This window comes from Uranotaenia lowii, chromosome 1, assembly GCF_029784155.1.
Source record: "Uranotaenia lowii strain MFRU-FL chromosome 1, ASM2978415v1, whole genome shotgun sequence".
NCBI classification, from domain to species: domain Eukaryota; kingdom Metazoa; phylum Arthropoda; class Insecta; order Diptera; family Culicidae; genus Uranotaenia; species Uranotaenia lowii.
Window position 1 is genome coordinate 10,021,522 of NC_073691.1, and position 19,435 is coordinate 10,040,956.

Here is a 19,435-nt window from a genome sequence, read left to right on the forward strand (position 1 = left end):
ATCAGACTTTTTCATCTTTTTATTTTTAATTTGTCTTTCCTTTCTATTTCCTCTCCAATTTGAATATTTTTTCTGTGTTTAGCAATACAAATTTTTCTTTTAATTTTTTAAAAGTTATTTATTCTATCGTTGACATTTTGATTATATTCCCGTTTTAAATGTATTTCTATACTTATTTTTCAAATTTATTTATTTTTCATCGATTCTGATATCTGATACTTGTTGTACAGATTCTGATAGCTGTCTATACATTACTTTTATATCACTGTTGTTTTCTTAATTAAAAATTTTTAATACTGATATCATAATATTGCAGTAGTACAAACTTGTACGCAAAACTTAATTTTAAAAGGTTAGAGAGTATTTTCCATTTTTTTTTTTGTGGATTGAGTAGAGTTTGTTTGAAATTCAAATAATAGATTTCGATAAAGTATAATTGTAAAAGAAAATCATCATTTGCTTCAGATTCAGAGCTGAATCTGGGTAAAATGTAGTCTGAAATTATCGCAACCAATGTTTTTTTTTTTTGTGATTCCACATTCCAGAACCAAATTCAATGGGAGTTTTGACTCCTGAACGAACAATACAATTTTTAAGGCCAGACAAATTTAAGTGAATGCGATAGAAAAATCTAAATTAAATTGTTTAGATGCTTTTTTTTAATACTTCGATATTCGATGATCAAGAATCTCAAAAAATCACACTTACAAAAAATTAGAACAAAATTCAATTAGAACAACTGTCATCACGATCAGCTGCATAGTGATCGATTACCGGATTTTTTCCTCAATCATTGCAATTATAGGATCACTCAGTCATCCGTGGAGAACAATTTCAAGCCGGCTTCATGATTAATTTAGTGTCATTGATTCCGTTGTCGTCGCCTCCATCAATCCATTGATCTATCAAAGCCGCTTCACTTTGACACTATAGGATTGTTCCATAGATCAGTTTGTTCCGAATAACTAGTCGCTGATCGATGATAATCCATTAACGATTAAGTGGTGTGACACCTGTGTCTTATGATGAAACTCAAATGAGAGCTAGTTTCCAGAGCGTTTTTACTTCAGTTGTTCTACAATCGGATGATGACCTCGTTTTTTTCTACGTTCCGACTATTTAAGTCGGAAGCAACTTTTAGTTGATATGTCTAATCATCGATGGCCTTGCTGACTACCGCATTTCCCCTTTTTTCCCACTCAATGAGAGTAACTTATCACTGAAAAACACGCGAATGGAAAACGAACGAACTCACTACTCAAAGCACTACTGGATTACGCTTAGAGTTAGTGGCTTGGACTATTAAACTCACACAACGACTAAGCCGATAACAGAGCCTATCTCGACTTGGAACATTTCGCAGTCGAACAAACAGCTGCAGATTAACGTGATCTTCGATTCTGGAACACACTATTAACATTAACAACTTCTTTCCGGAACACACTTACGGAATGAGCTAAGCACTAATAACAATTCGAGACCAATTTTGTGGAACTCCGGGACGATCTTACGATCTGTTGGTCGGGTATCATATCCTCTTTTTGCGGAACAAAAATAGAAGAAATTAACCGGGATACTACGCCAACAAACGGTCGTCACGCGGATCCGAGTTTTTGGTCCGAGTGTCCCCAACACTTGGGCTAAATCCCGATACGGAAAAATCGGAAAAAGGAAACAGCTTTCCTGAGAAACGTTCCGGACTCCAACGAAACCACCCTCAAACGCGACCGCACGATTCGGGGGAGTAAAATCTAACTAGAAGCAGCAACCCACCCCAATCAATCCGACGCTGGCTCTAGTTCCAAGCTGCAATCTTGGGTTCTCTCTCAGCTTTAGAGGGAGACTTTGGGTGGCCGCAGATACCTACAAACATACCCCTACATATCATAGTGGAACTAAACTCTAGTAAACGAGCAACGGATGGAAGTGGATGGTGAGAAAAAAAATATAACTACCTACTAGGTATCTCAACCCTTACACTAAAAAGCCCTAGCTCAACAACAAATGGTAGTATTTGTGGTACAGACCAGCCCAGCTAGTTTCGCTGTTGACGTTGAAATTCTCCCCCGGTGCGGTGCGCATCGATCGATGCACTAAAACATTAACTGATGAGCTATGGTAGCGGAATGGGGAAAAAAACTAACCGTATACCGGCCCTAGTCGATCGTTTCAAATGGGTTTAGTTTGACGATTGAACTCAGGATAGGGTAACCGGTTAGTAAAATTCATAAGAACTTCAAATTTGTTTGAAATTTATTATTGTCACCGCTTTTGCGTCTGAGACTCGGAGCTCCGGACAGGTCAGCGCATTTGGCGACCGTGACACGTTATTTCTCATTATCTTAGTTAAACGAAAAATTATAAAGAAAAATCTAACCGAAAAAGGGAAACAAACGGTTCACGTTGAGAAAACTATAATCAAAGTTGCTTAAATATCAAACACTTTATTAATTACCCATTACGCAAAAAACGTAGTAAAATGATTAATTCAAATATTCCTTAAGCGAGAGGTAGTTGAAGTAAAAATTTAGTGCTAGGGCCATTTAGTGTGATAAATAGAGAATAAAAATGAAATATAAAGCGAGTTGTAAAGACAGCTTGATCACGTTCACAATTTCAGGCGAGTTGAGAGGAAAGCTTGAAATTGGAAGGCGAGTTGAGAGGACAGCCTGAACGTTTTAGAAACCATTATGCGAGTTGGGAGGATAGCATAAAATTTGAAGGCGAGTTGAGAGGACAGCCTGAGATATTGATTAGAAATCAGAAAAAAGTTGAGAGGACAGCTTGGAGTCAAAAGGCGAGTCGAGAGGACAGCCTGAGTAATTGATGAAAAAACAAGCAAGTTGAGAGGTCAGCTTAAAATCGAGAGGACAGCCTGAGTTATTGATAAGAATTCAAGCGAGTAGAGAGGACAGCTTGAAATCGAAAGGCGTGTTGAGAGGAAAGCCTGAGTTATTGATGAAAAAACAAGCGAGTCGAAAGGACAACATGAAATCGAAAAGTGAGTTCAGAAGAGACAGCCTGAGTTACTGATAAGAATTCCAAGCGAATTAAAAGAATAACTTGAAATGCGTTAAGAGAACACCATTCAAGCATGTTGAAGAACAGCTTTAGTTTCCAAAAAAGCTTGAAAGTAAAACAGCCGAGTCAAGATGACAGCCCAAGCATCTCATAGATTTAAACCAAGTGGGGTTGAAAAAGCACTTTTAAATTATACAACGATTTAGATGAGCATTTACAAGTCAAAATAGGAATGAATCATGATAATGATAAATATTGTTGTATTAATTTTTATTTATTTCATTTGGCGAACTGTATCATTATTTGTGTCCTACCCAATACTGAACTCTTGTCTGATGAAAATCTTTAATCATAAGCCAGACTTCACACTTTTCCTCGAACATGACTCATAAGCTTCTGCACAGTTGTATTACCCACCATTTTCACCACTTTTGTCCAAGCCTTTTTAAATTTAACATTTTTTTTTTTTTCATTTAAACACGGATTTTTTTGGCAACATTGCTTCTTAGTATTGAATTGCACAAAAGAAATTTCAGTTTCTTCAGTTTGGTCAAAAGTCAACAACAATAAAATCTCTTGGATCCTGTGTACGGAGACGCTCCTATGGCGACCGTCAAAAAAGATTTAAGTTCGCCCGTTCGATTTTTGAAGAGCCACGCTCAGGTTTCGAATGATTTGCCAACAACAATTTATTCCAGAGAACTTGTACCGTACAAGTTGGTAGCTCTATCTTCACAGTACATGTGTACTAGGTGCCTCGTTGACCTATAGGCACAGGCTCCAATCAGTGCATCGAGGCAAAAATCGAGAGTAGAAATAGAAATAGAATGAGAGAAAAAAAATAAAAATAAACACCCCACAAAAATAACCATAAGCCGACGAGAGGGCTCGCGCTGCTGCCGCGATTTGGGGGAGGGTTGTTTTCTATTGAGCTTAGCTAGCAAAAACAGAGGGCTGCCGCTAGATTGCAAAAGTCATCCAAGCTCTCGTGCTCAGTAGAATTGAACTATGTAGTGTTTTTATGTGTGCCTAATTTTTGCACTAAGTCACTAAGCACTCGTTTAGATAGCCCGCAAAAAAGAGAGGATATTTGAGAGAGAGCGCAAAAAAAGATGGATTAACTTAAAAGTAAACGGCGACGTTTCGCCGATAGAAGGTATAATGTCAGCTGCCATTGAGCGGAACCACCTTATTCGGCTGAACCTTCCAGGGGGGAAGTTTTCGACTGATCGGCGGCGGCGTCTAGAGCGTCGTAGGAAGATTCTGAATTACCGCAAGGGTTGCACGATCTCACTGTGGGAAAATTTCGCCATGGGACACTGATTCCAAAAGAAAAACAAATAATTTGTCATTTAACTGATCACTTTTCCCAATAGTTGTATGGAAATGAGAAAGCATACAATATTTACTACCATCTTTCGAATAGAAATAAAAACATAAATTTACCTAAAATTTTTATCAGTGCCACCAGCTCCGCTTAGAATTCGAGCGGCAAACCTTCTGGTCGGCCCTGAAAACTTTGCAAACCTCTGTTTTGAGAGGCACCCAGTTAGCTAAATGTAGCTAGAACATATGCTAGAGCTACCTGAGCAAATACAGACCTAGTAAAAAGGTATATCTACTCTCACAACAACAACCACAATAACTGTTAGGTGAAAATGTGGGAACAATTTTTCAGCTCAGTTGCCAGCAGAAGATAGATAGTGCGCGAAGATGGCTCAGCTGGGTGATCAATCATCGATAATAACTACTTAGGGAGTAAGTTTTGACTAATGATGGACGGTTTAGCTCAACATCAACAGAAAGCATCTCCGCCTGATTTAAAAAAAAGTTCCGAAAGATCAAATGTCAACAATGACTGCGCTTTTGGGCAATCTAAATGTTATTAAATCCAGTAAATTATAAATAAGAAGACTCATTTGATTTTTTTTTAATTTATCCAAATTGCTTAAAATGTTGATGTTTTGTGGAAGAGTAGGCGGCTGTCAAACTACAGTGGCGGACAATAGAATAGGACCGCTCTAATGCAAAATATTCAAATCTCCTTCAAACTGCCAATTCAAATATAATAATATGCGACACCTAGCGGCAAGCACTTTTTGTAGTATGCCAACTTTGTATACTGCACGTTTGTTGCAATCAAAGCAACCCGTTTGTTCTACTCGACCAGAAAGCTGTCAGAGGGTGAAAAAAGTCGCGTCATAAAATAAGACCAGCTCATCGGTTCGGCTGTTCCGGCATTTTCAGCGCTCTAGATTTGAAGAAAAGGTGTTGTTTTCGGTGTTGTTTGTCCATTTTCATGTCCTGGTGAGTATTTCCCATAAAATTAATCATGTAAATCATGAAAACAAACAAAAAATAAAGATTTCCTCCCTCCTCCTCTGTTTTCAGCGAAAAAGCGATGCGTCGGGCACAGCACTGCACGGAGGTCCAGCGAGCGATCATCCGGAATCTGTACAAGGCTTGCAAAAGCCAACGCGAGATTGCCAACTACCTAGGAAGGTCGAAAACTTTCGTTTTCAACGCGCTTCCGTTACAAAATACCCGCAAAAGCTCGAATTTCTATAAAAAGTTGGAACTTTTCTTAGAAGATGTGCTTTCCAATTTAAAAAAATTTTCCACTCCGTGGGGGTGTTTATTCAACAAAAAAGTTAATTTATCACTTAAAAGGCTCAATATTGAAAAAAGTCGGTTCACCAAACTAAAACAGCTGTAACTTAGGATTCCCTGGACTGAATTAAACCAAATAACTTTTGTTGATAAGTTGTTGAGTGTTGATTTGGAATTTGCTTTAAATAAAATGTAGGGACAATTGTCACTAATTTTCCTCATATGCCTCAATTAACACGAGCAAATCGCAACAAATTTTAATATTTGCTTCAATTTCAGAGCTTCTGAATTCTTGATTTTGTTTTGAATTTTAATGAAATGAAAAATTTGGAAAAAGTCATATAGGGGGGTGAAAATGGTTATAACACTGAAATACTTAAAATATTTGTTCTGCTTTCATCATACATTTATTGCCTTCAATTGCAATATAAAAAAAAAATCAGGTTCTGAATCACAATAAAGATTCTCTTTCGCGAGAATTTTTCACCTTCAATTAATCCACCATTCAAATGTGAATTATAAACTTAAAATTAATAACCTATATCATAAAATTCAAAAACTAAAATTTAAATTTAAGATCTGATTTTATTAAATTCTGTTTGAAATAAATCACATCAAACATTCATGTTATGGATGAGTGTGAAAAAATACAAGTACTGCCAAACAGAAATCGAATATAAAATATTCATTGTACGAGTTTAAATTTAAAAAAAATCCTCTAAAGAGATTTCAGCAACAATAAATAGAAGAAAGAGATTACGTTTTATGACTTTTGCGTTTCCTATGAGTTTTAAGTGCCAAAAAGGAACAAAAAAGTATTCATTTATCAGCTGTTTCAGGAATTGGTGTTTGAGATAGAGATTCAAATTCATCTCTAGAACCCAAAATCTGCATTCAAAACTATAACACAAGAAAACAAAATTCACATTTTCTGAAGTGCAAAGAATTTGAAAACTGATTTCAACTTATTTAGGAGCTCTAAATGCAAATTTGTACTATTTTATCAGCTCTTTTTTCCGGTATAAATTTTGAAAATACAAGGTACATTGAAAAAATTTGTACACTTTTTAGCAAAAGTGTAAAATTTCAAAAAAAAAAAAATAGAAAAAAGGTATTAACTTAATGATCAATTTTCATAAAGACTATAAGTAATTTACCATGAGAAAAAATTATAGAAGTAGGTAAGTATCTTTTCCCAATTTGTAAAATACGAAGATTATCTAGACGAAATCTGTATTGTTTTTTTTTTCGGGAATTTGTTACTTTTTAGCATTCTTCCCTCTGACCAGCATCGTTGAATGAATAAAGGATAATGAAAAGATTTAGCATATTTTTTATTGTTCCGGTTAGTTACTTCATCAATTATCATTGATCAATTTCACTCTGAACTGCTAAGTTTTAAAATTTCTCAATGCCAAAAATAAGAAGGGAAAAAACAGACAACCAAATCGAGTTTTAGACGCAAAAAGCTTCCAAAATCAGTTTGCCACAGTTTTAATTATTCCCTTGTGAATTAAAACTATTCCCTTATCATTCCACTATTTTTTCAGCAGCAAGGCATTCTATCATGCAAAACAGTCAGAAGATCTTTTAGTGATTTTTAACCAACACTCCTGGATTTCTAGATCTAGAGCAATTATATCACCGATACTACTTTCAGCTCATCTACACAATAATATTGAAATTTAATTAAAAATTTAGCTTAAGGTTTGATATTCTTAATCTGAAAGCTTGGCTATTTCAATTGCAAATGATTGAGATTGTTCACAAAAGTAGTGTATTAACATTCAGAATTAACCCTTCATTTCATAATTTTCTTTAAAATTCAAAATAATTAAAAAAATTGGTAATTATGCGAAGGTGAACAAAAATTAATCACTTTTCATTGTTATTTATTTGTTGTAATACAATTAAAATTGAAAATTTTGTATGAAAACTTTAAATTCAAGAGCAAATCAAATTAAATTCGGTTCCAGAATTTAGAAACTGATTTTGATAATCGATTTTTTCTACTTAATTTATATTTGAAGTGTTGATTTTATATATTGTGTTTCCAAATTTGAAAATTAGAATACTAAATTTTCAAATCCCGATTCAGTAAAATACCCCAATGAAGAATTCAATGCCCGTTAGTTTTGTTTCTTAATTTGTTTATCGGGCTTATCGATGAAAAGTAAAATACTTCCGATAAATTATAAAATACCAGAGCGCTAATATTTAGAAGGTCAGGAAAAATATGAAGATAACTTGAATTTTTTTTCTACGTGATCATCTCTCAACAACGTGTGTATTATTTTCATTGAAAAAAAATTACATTTAAAACGAGAAATTTTTAAAAGAGCTCTTAAAGTGACAATTTTTAAATACCAGATATACCTACAAATAAAAAAAATATCAACATTTTTTCGCAGTGGTTATAAAAGATTCGCTGGTTGATTTATAAAGGGATAAGCCCCCCTACCCCCCTCCGCAACCCCTCCTTTCTCCTTTCGCTCACTCAAATGATTGTTTTTTTCACCAGATATTAAAGTTCTTTATATTGACTGATTTTAGAAAATTGGAAAATCACCCCCCCCAAGAGCCGACTCTAGGACCGCCCCTGGCTTCACAGCACCGGCCAACGGGAACTGACCGGCCGCCCCCGCAAAACGACGCCGAAGGACGATTCGGCAATCAAGCGGGTCTCGCAAAAGGACCCTTTCAAAGCGTCCAAGCAGATCAGAGACGAGCTGAACTTATCTGTGAGTTCCTGGACGGTTCAGCGACGGTTGGCGGAGAAGGGACAAGGAGGCAAAAGTCCCCGGAAGGTGCCAATGCTGACGCCGAAGCACTTTAAGGCGCGGCTGAAGTTTGCGAAGGACCACTTCGATTGGGTCGGTCCGGAATAGGGCAACTATGGAGAAATGTGCTGTGGTCGGATGAGACCAAAGTGAACCTCATCTGCTCGGTAGGAAAGAGTTGGGTCCATCGCCCACTCGGCTGTGCGTATATGCCCCAGTATACAAATAAAACATTCAAACATGGAGGAGGGAGCATCATGGTGTGGGGGTCCCTTGTACTGGATCGACCGGATTATGGACCAGCATCTCTACGTCCAGATACTTCGGGAAGTAATGCTGCCACACGCCGAGTGGGAGATGCCCCTAAAGTGGCAGTTCCAGCAGGACAACGACCCCAAACATACCGCTAAAACGGTTAAAAAGTGGTTCCCGGATAATAAGGTAGACGTTATGGAGTACCCAGCACAGTCCCCTGATCTTAATCCCATAGAGACCTATGGGAAATAGTTAAACGTAAGGTGTACACCGAAAAATAAAAAAATAAGCAGCAGCTGTGGAAGAGAATCCAGGCGGTGTGGTACGCTATCCCGCTGAGAACGTGCCAAAAGCTGGTGGAGTCGATGCCGAACCGGGTGCGAGAAGTGATGCGTAATAAGGGTTATACCACCAAGTACTAACCCTGCAAATCGATCACGGTATGAATTTCCTTTTATTTTTTAATTTTTTTTACCATGAATTCTAAACCGGTCCTATTTTATGTCGCGTTATTTTAGTCAGTAAGTATGCTAAAAACGCATTTTTAAATAAAGGACAATTGTTTTAACTACGGATGATTTTAATTTCTTCGAAGAATGGAATATACAATTTGTAAATGGTTTGATGCACTTGAATGGAATTTTTTTTCTCAAAGTTTTGTCACTTTCTGTTTTGGATTGAGCTGTGGTCCTATTCTATTGTCCGACACTGTAAGAGCACGCGTTTTTTGTTTTCTCCGATTTTTGTTCTGTAAAATTAAAATCTTATGTTTCAAAATAAATCGATTTAAGTGATAAATACGATTGGAATACCATCGAGCAACTGTTAATATTACTGTCTTGTGTTTGCATATAAAAAATCAATCAAAAAGTTGCCACCTATCTATTCAAGTTAGTATTCGATAAAGTAGCTTAAACAGCTTCAATTGTTGAGTATGATAGATTCATAGAAATTCCTTCCACTCAATCTAAATCATCCACTTCCACTAAAATGAATCATTTGTATTATTTAAATAAAGTGTAGATGACATAAAACTCGGTTTGAAAACTTATTACGCGCATCGCTTTTTACGTACTCGAACACCGATACTAGCCGTTGCTGTAGTTTCAAAATAAGAGAAACCATGAAGATTCAAAAGCTTACTATGCTTTAGAGCATTTTGACACTTCAAGTACATTTTGAAAATTTTACGATGTCAATTTTTTTTTCAAGATCTGCGGCCGTCAATTTTCTTTACAACACTATGTCTACTTTCGCATGCTGTGATGCATGCATGGGATTTATATCAGATAAGCCTGAAATAGAAACAGTGTTGTTAAAAAAATTGACGGCAGCAGATCTTGAAAAATATTTTGCATTGTAAAATTTTCAAAATTTGCTAAAAGTGTCAAAATTTCTACTACTTTCTTCCAACACGAGTGAACTTTCTCTTATTGATTGTAATTGAGTTCGAAAACGTTGAAAGTAAAAATGTGGGCTTTTAAAGAAATTTCAAATTCCGTTGCTCGTACAGTTTCCTTTTTTGAAAGCTAGATATAGTAAAAACAAAATCTGGCTATGTATGTACGATAAGCATTGCTTAAAATGTTGATGTTTTGAAAATTGTTAAAATTATCTTAATTTTTTTTATAACAAATCTGTTAAAATTTTGACAACTTTTGTAAACAGGCAAGTATGTTGATATTTTCAAAATTGTATGAATTACAACAAAAATGCCAAAAAATACAAAAATGACAACAAAGGAACGACATTTCCGGTATTTTAAGAACTGATTTTGGCGTCCTCAGCTCAAATCATTCGTCAGATGTTGTCTATCACCTCCAGTTTTAGTATTATATGGCGTGGGGTAATTTGAAATGGATCAGTTTTGAGTAGAATCGATCTTTCGTAACTGATAAACTAATGAACCTACATGAAAACTAGAAATAGATTTTGAATCTAATTCGTTCAATAAAAAATTCAGATATTTCTGAGGTATTTAAGAAATTCAACGCTTTAAAAAAATAAAATTCTACAATGTTTAAAAATTTGAATAGATAAGATTACAATTTTTTTCTGACATCGTTCAAGAAAGTCTTTCAGTATATGATATTGAAGATTTTAGCATGTTTTAAAAACTTTTTTGATGACTGCAAAACGATTTGACTTAAGCTTCAAAAAATATCAAAGATAAGATTTGCTTAAAATCATCTTTAAAACTTCATCAAAAATTCTCGTTTTTTGCAAAATTGGGAAAAATAGATAAAATGAAAACTTTTAAAACTTTTTCTCAGATTTTAAAATTACTCGCGGTCTTCAGAAAAGTTGATCAATGAATTAAAACCTGTGTTTCCAAAATCTTTGTAATTGTATAAAATTTCAAAATTTTGAAAATAATCCAAACTGTTTGAATTTAAAAAATTGACGAACAACCGAAATTTTAAAATTGTATCATTTCTTCAAATTCCATTGTTTCAAATAAATTTGGTGTTTAAATGTTTAATTATAAAAGTTATTGAAAATGTCAAAATAATCAAAACTGTTAAAATGTTCAAAATTGCCAAATTATAAAAATAAAAACAAAACTAATTGACAAAATTGTTAAACTCGTAAAATGGTTTGAGGAAACAGTCAAAATGGTCGAAATTGTGAATATTCATATCAATGACAAAATTATAAATACCATTAAAATGCTCAATTGTCAAAATGGCCCAAATTTTTCAAAATAATAAAGGTTTTCAAAATTTCCAAAATCATTAAACTAGTACAAAAAGTTGAATTTGTCCGACTGTCTGAACTATCAAAATCGCTTAAATGTTCATATTCGTATCGAAATTGTGCTATTTGTAAAATGCAAAAAAAATGGCAAAACATTCATAATTGTAAATACAGACCCCGTCCGTTTTTGGTCACATTCGATTTTGGAAACATCCGATTTTGGCACATGTACCAAAATCGAACGGTTTTTTGGAATGGCATTACATTACTATTCGCTAGCAATACAACTTAGAAAAACACCATAAATACTTTTTTACGTTCTTAAAGGTCAAAAAACATAACAACAAATAAAAAAATTAAAAAATATATAAAGTACTCAAAAATAACAAAAATTTTGAAAATTTCACAAAATTGAAAAACAAATATAAAAAAACTAAAAATGAATAAAAATAACTCAAAAATTATGGAAAATGACAAAAAACCAAAAACGACAAAAAACAAAAAACATCATAAACAAAACACGAGAACTGCTAAATTCATAAAAAAATGTTAAGAATAAAAATGAGTAAAAAGGTTCAAAAATTGATTGAAAATTATTTTTAATGATAATAATAATAGTTTTTTTTTGTAGTAATGATTAAAACAATTGGGAAAAAACCTGTTCGATTTTGGCAACACAAAATGTTCGGGCGTATTGCCAAAATCGAACGCGGTCTGTATTGCAAAAAAATTGGCGTAATGTTTGAACAATTTAATAAATTTGTCTTGATTTGCCAAATTGCCAAAATAACTTCCTTTGCTAAAATCGTTTAACTGTCCAAACTATCTGAATTAACGAAATTGTAGTTTAAATTTTGATAAATTGCTTTGACCAATTTATCTAAAAAAACATCAACATCTTACAAACTGACGAAATTATTAAATTGTTGAATTAAAGCGAAACTGATAAAATTTAGCCAAAATTTATCGAATTTCTCAAATTGTGAAAATGGTCAAATTCGCTAAAACCGTTGCTGTAAAAACTTTCGCAATAATAAACAATGACAAATATCAACATAATAAATTGTCAAAATTTCTAAAAAAAACAAGTCTAAATTTGAACAAAAAATCCAAGATGTTCGAAGTAGATTTTCGCAAAAGATACAACGGCTCACCGACGAGACTTGAACCCGCATTTTCTGCTTCAATACAACGGCGCGTTAACCATTACACCACGGTAAACGTGACGAAATAGACTCCAGTATGCTTACTAGTCGAGCTCCATCGGTCGACTGATGGTTCTTCTATGATACACTCCATGTATATCTCGGATGTGTTCTTTGCCCAGCCCACTATCGATTTCTCTCTATTGTTTCTCTATTACCAGTTACCAACATTTTTTTTTCAAAAATCAGGGACTAGTGGAATAAAAATCAAGATACGTCGAGGTACCGGTAATTCCGCTCAAAGTGATGACCTTTTTTTGGTCGTCGCTCCACATTTTAACTTCAGCAATATTTGGTTACCACCCATGCATCGACTCGGGATTTTGCCGAGCACACACATGGTCGATAGTTTCGGGCTTGCCGCTACTTACGGTCAAATGAAGTGCTGCTCAAGGTTCCGGGTCGATGGGTGGTGATAGCGAAACAACAGAGATAAATCAGTAGTGTGCAACGAACACATGCGAGATAAACATGGAAAGTATCGATAGAATATCCAGAAGTCGACCAATAGAGTTCGACTGTTTCGTCACGACTTTCATAGTTATAATTTGCAAAGCAAAATTAAAAAAAAAATAGAAATAGCTATTTTTTTATTTTGGTATTGCCACTTAAAAAAACAAATTTGGCAATATTTGTTGGAATTCGACAACCGAACGACCGATCGCGGTGATTGTTCTGGACAGACGAAACGCGTGGAAAATGTAAAAAATAAAGGGGCCCATAGACTACACAAATGACTTGTGCAAATTCGATGATTCCACGACGATTGTTTGATTTTATGCTCGCCCACACACGATACAAACATATTTCACGTGAACACAAACTATTGTTGGTCCACCCCGGCTAGGGCTGAGTAAATGGCCTATAAACAGCACCATACACTATGCCACAAAGGGTTGTTTGTACAAAAAAAAATCGATCCCAACCGATTTTACTAAAACCGTTTGGGCGCTCATTCAAGCAGTGCCATACACGATTCGTATTCACAACGATAGAATTTCATCGCATTTGTACAAATGCGGTGTAGTCTATGGCCCGCTTTACAGAGAGTTGCAAGTGAGAGAGAACGTCATTTCGCTATCGTTCTAGAATTGATAAAGAGTGAAATCGTAGTGTTCACTGGAATTGTTGCCAGTTGAACAGATAGGAAATCATTGATGAACTGTTGCCAATATAACGGATGGATAATCCAATGCATCAATCACTGTTGTTACCTGACCTTTTTAGAAGATTTGACGAGAATAATTATGATTATACTAGCAGTTTCCAAAACAAATAGCATTGTGTTTAATTTGATATCACAACAATATTTACCAATTTTTTTTAGTTTTGCCATTTTCATTAATTTTGTAAATAGATTTTGACAGTTTATATAAAATGCAAGTCTTTGAAATCGGTTGAATGCACTAACTGTAAAGCCATTAAGATTGTTGTCGCTTAATTTTTATTCATTCATTGTTAGCATTGACAGTCCATCGAAAAAAAGAGAATCCGTTAAATACATTGCTGCTGCAGCGTGTGGGTGGATTTTTGCACTAAGCGCTGCTAAGTATACTGTTCCTTGCATTTTTCTGCCCATGAGTAGTGATGTGGTTTATGTTGTGCTGTGGTTGTTATAGCCTCGAGTGGGTGTAATAATTGAATGGTTTTTATTTTTATTAGAGGGCTGCAAATGGCACTTCAACCGCAACCATAAACGCCTGACAATGGATCGTCATCATGGGAAAATGTCATCAATTAGTCGTTCGCAAATGGCTTGCGGAGGTTTTTCGAATGGCTTAACCGAAGACGCCTCTCTTCAGATTTTTTTAGACACAGGCATCAGGAGTTCTTGAGCCGGGTAGTAGTTAATAATGTAATAATCATTGTTTCTCAGTATTAAGAATGATTTTTAGAGTTCAAATAGGAAAAGTGAATATTTGCATCCAAGAATGTGAACAAGTTACTTTTCGCTAGTTCTGCTTTGTTCAAAAAAATTCGATTCTGTTGATGCTTATGCAAATTAGAAGCTCCCTGAGCCTGGGCGATGACTCATCAGCTTAAGCATAACCTCATTTTGGGCCGACACATCTCACGAAATCTCACATCAGCTGACGTTTGGTCAGTTATGTTGTCTAATCGGCAAAAGGCCGCACAAGGAAAGCCACACATGTGGCACGGCTTCCAACCCGTACCAAATAAACAAATAAACTTCTAAAACGTGGCCGGCCGTCTCTCATGATGGTTAGTGTTGCTAAGAACCACGGCTCTTTCACGGATTCCAACATCACGACCATCGCACGACGAAAATATCTATACGGGTCGAAGCCAGCAGCGCAAGCGGATTGCGCAATAATTCGTGGCCAGTTTTATTTATTTGCTGATCTTTCTCTCGAGCGGCGGCGTCGGTCATTCTGGAGCCCTTCCAGTAGCTTCCTCCGGTCAACCAAACGTATCGATATGAACTCAGCTTAAGCTCAGCTAGGGTTACATCCAATTCATGAACAATATTTACGGATAGGCTCATTAAAAATATACGTGCCTAGCTACCCAACTAAGAATTGCACTATCAACTCTCATCTGCCAGTACTGCATTTGACACTTTGTTTTGCCGCCACTACTGCGCCACCTGGTGTCGGATGCCCTCAAGCTGGACATGACATTGCATTGGTCGGTAACCATCCACCGGATTGTTGTTTCAGTTTGAGAAGCAAGAAATGCACCCGTAGACACCTTAAATCAAATGCAATTTGAAACCGAACGAACCAAAAAAACAACAACAACGTAAACAACATGGGCATTTCCATATGCACGTTCGTGTTTTGTAAACATAAGAGCTGAGTGCTTCCACACTTTGCTGCTTGCTTACCTGTGTCAGCTGATGCTAGTAGGTATCCTCAGTTCAAGTGCCAGAGAGCTTCTCTTGAGAGGTCGAAAGATTATTGCCAAACCGCAAGCAGTCCTATTTACCATGAATGAACGGGACGACGACGACTTATTGAAAAAGCTTCTGTTCACCGACAATAACAACGGAAAAACAACGCAAAACAAAACAACAATAACAATGGTCAGAACAATTGAAAGGGTCACGTGACGATTGCGCGACAATAGCGCCGCCGCGAGTGCGATATGGTCATTGGAGATCTGATTTTGTGCTTTTTTTGATTCACTCTTTGTTGTTGTTTATTTCGTCAACCACAATAAAACTACGAGGAGTCCGGCTTCTGGTAATCTGATGCTGGTGCTGAAAAATGGTGATCAACATTAGCAAAAAAAAAAAGGTAACTGGATATGGTGTCCATTATATCGACCACAATGACCCATATTTGAATTGAGTAAGTAGAACGTGTATTGCGTTGCGGGAGCTTTGTCAACATCATATTGACAATGTTCTGTTGGAATGAGAGATAAATCAACCCGTTAAGAAGATTCCCTAAATTATTATGAATCAGTGGATGATGGAATAAACAAAAAGTAAACAGCTGGAAGATTGGCATCACTTGAATATGAGAATGCACCTCAGTGCCGGCGACATTCCGTGTTGGCAAGAGATCTATCAAATATCTCCCAAGTGTCGACAACAAACCAGAAAGGGTTTACTGATTGCCGAGATGTTTGCTGAATTGATATGACATTTTCCATCGTCGCTGGTTGGCAAGGTTGCCAATCACCAGCGCGAAATCTAGCGCAAATTTCAACTGTATTGACAATATTCGGAAACTTTTGGGTTTTGAGAGCGTTCGGTTCAATCAGAGAGAAGAAGTGTGTACAGTTTGGGAAGAAGAGAGTTTGACAGGAAAAGACTAATCAGATTACAGACTAATTTAGTAAGAGATGAATCGCGTTGTCTCGTGCGGGAAAAATTGTAAGTTTTTGTGAAAGGAAATGGCGCAATCGATAGTAGAATAATAGGAAAAGTGAGAAAATATAGGAAAAAAAATGAAAGATAAGGGCGAACAGTAAATTATTGCGACACCGAAAATGACATGCCAATTTTCTTATAAAGTTAAGAATCAAACAAAAATTTTAGGGTAGATTTATACATATATTTACTTCAAAAATCAAAAGAAAAGTTAATCGATGAAGCCTTGAGTGTAAAAATGAACGAATTTCCACTTAATGCCCTCCGTCATAGTCTTTACAGTATCATCCGGTACTGTCTTCTTGGTCTTCCGAAGTTCCCGCTTCATTATTGCCCAGTACTGCTCCACTGGCCGCAGCTCCGGACAGTTTGGCGGGTTCATGACCTTTGGAACAAAATGGACAGAATTGGCAGAATATCAACTTGACGTATTTCTTTCAATTTTGCATTTAAAAAACCTGAACACCCTTCATTTTGAAGGTGTGTGTGTGTGTGTGTGTGTGTGTGTGTGTGTGTGTGTGTGTGTGTGTGTGTGTGTGTGTGTGTGTGTGTGTGTGTGTGTGTGTGTGTGTGTGTGTGTGTGTGTGTGTGTGTGTGTGTGTGTGTGTGTGTGTGTGTGTGTGTGTGTGTGTGTGTGTGTGTGTGTGTGTGTGTGTGTGTGTGTGTGTGTGTGTGTGTGTGTGTGTGTGTGTGTGTGTGTGTGTGTGTGTGTGTGTGTGTGTGTGTGTGTGTGTGTGTGTGTGTGTGTGTGTGTGTGTGTGTGTGTGTGTGTGTGTGTGTGTGTGTGTGTGTGTGTGTGTGTGTCTGTGTGTGTGTGTGTGTGTGTGTGTGTGTGTGTGTGTGTGTGTGTGTGTGTGTGTGTGTGTGTGTGTGTCTGTGTGTGTGTGTGTGTGTGTGTGTGTGTGTGTGTGTGTGTGTGTGTGTCTGTGTGTGTGTGTGTGTGTGTGTGTGTGTGTGTGTGTGTGTGTGTGTGTGTGTGTGTGTGTGTGTGTGTGTGTGTGTGTGTGTGTGTGTGTGTGTGTGTGTGTGTGTGTGTGTGTGTGTGTGTGTGTGTGTGTGTGTGTGTGTGTGTGTGTGTGTGTGTATAATGTTGCACCTATTTTGATTTTGGAATTCACTCTTCAGTTTTCAAAATGCCGTCCAACGCAGCAGAGCAGCGTATCAAAATTTTGCTCGCGCATCGTGAAAATCCGAGCTACTCGCACGCAAAGCTGCCAAAATCGCTCTAAGTTGCCAAATCAGCCGTTACAAATGTAATTAAAAGTGTTTGGGGAACATTTGTCGACAGTCAGTAAGTCTGGATCGGGGGGAAATCGAAACCGGAAAGCCGCTGAGACGACAAAGAAAGTTGCCGGTAGTTTCAAGCAAAACCCTAATCTCTCTCCCCGAGATGCCGCAAATAAGCTGGGTGTATCGTCTACAACCGTGCATCCAAAAGTCAAAAAACGAGCCGGACTATCGACTTACAAGAAGGTAGTGACTCCAAATCGCGATGATAAACAAAATACGACGGCCCAGACTTGTAAACCATCGACATTTTCTCTGACAGTCGCACAGCCTGCTTTTATCAGTATCATTGTTCGTGCCATCAAACGAATGCGACCGAAAACTCGCCGAACAGTCGACTATCATCAAACGAAACGACATTCATTCTTCTTTGTGTGATTGTCGAACGAAATTTCGTGTCTTGGTACACGAGAGGGATAATTTGATGGTCAAACGACCATCATTCCCGACAGTTTACGACATCGCCTATCTCTTTCACGCAGCAGAACTTACAGACTCAATAAGCAAATGCAATCTTCTCTATTCACTCCCTCCTGTTGAAAAAAAATTCGTCACTCTGCAGCGCCGGGTGATGTTTGGATGTGTTGGTCGAACAATGTGGAATGATTATCTCGATTATCTACGCAAGAGGGATGACAGTCAAACGACTAACCACAAAAAAGATCAAAATTTCGTTTGACATTTTTTTGCTCTCCGATCAAACGATTGCGCTCTCCACGATTGTCACGAACGATGTGTGGTGGTTGTCTCCGGAAAAATTCAAACGATGGTGACCACTTACAAGCCTGCGACGGCCAAAGCGCGATCCCGGAGGCTATACATGACGATGCTGACGAAGTTTGACTGCGTGGTAATGGACGACAAAACCTACGTCAAAGCCGACTACAAGCAGCTTCCGGGACAGGAGTTTTATACGGCAAAAGGAAGGGGATAGGTAGCAGATATTTTCAAGCACATGAAACTGTCAAAGTTCGTGAAGAAATATCTGGTTTGGCAAGCCATCTGTACCTGTGGCTTGAAAAGCAGCATTTTCATAGCTTCCGGGACTGTCAACCAAGAAATTTACATGAAAAAGTGTTTGAATAAACGTCTGCTGCCTTTCCTGAGGAAACACGGTTGTTCCGTACTGTTTTGGCCGGATTTGGCATCTTGCCATTACGGTAAAAAGGCCATGGAGTGGTACGCCGCCAACAACGTGCAGGTGGTTCCCAAGGACAAGAACCCTCCCAACACACCAGAGCTCCGCCCAATTGAGAAATACTGGGCTATTGTCAAGCGGAACCTAAAGAAGACCAAAAAAACTGCTAAGGACGAGCAGCAGTTCAAGGCAAACTGGCTTTCTGCGGCGAAGAAGGTGAACAAGGTGGCTGTACAAAATCTGATGGCAGGGGTGCAGCGTAAGGCCCGGCAGTTCGGATTTGGAAAAGCGGAAGCCTAACTGAATATTTTTCCTGAATTTCATACTAATTAAACTTGAAAAAGAAATTTAATTTGATTTTTTTAATAAACGATTTCACCGATTTTCACGCGTTTTCCCTTGACCAAGATTGACCGTATCAGCTTTTAATTGTCGTTAAATATACAATATTTCTATAATGGAGGCTGAAGTTGCTTGGTCAAGTGGTCATTGACTGGTTAAGTTTTCTGCTCATATCGACTATACATATCTGCTTGTACACGTTCAAGTTGTTCTTAAGATGATAGCTGGAACGTAGGCTCAAAATTTCGGTTCGTTTGAA

The 19,435-nt window shown here is 37.1% G+C and overlaps 1 protein-coding gene across 3 annotated transcripts in view; it reads right to left on the bottom strand.

Annotated features, from left to right (window-relative positions):
* LOC129756785 (uncharacterized) overlaps window positions 1-19,435 on the bottom strand; it is a 252,514-nt gene that overhangs the window by 198,767 nt on the left and 34,312 nt on the right. Inside the window, exon 1 of one of the 3 annotated variants that reach the window (XM_055753805.1) lies at window positions 1,449-2,331. The exons of 1 other annotated variant lie outside the window; for it this stretch is intronic. The gene's annotated coding sequence lies outside the window, so the exon portion shown is untranslated. Of the gene's footprint in view, window positions 1-1,312; window positions 2,332-19,435 lie in introns of those variants that run through there. One more of the 3 variants, XM_055753796.1, reaches the window with a different exon arrangement.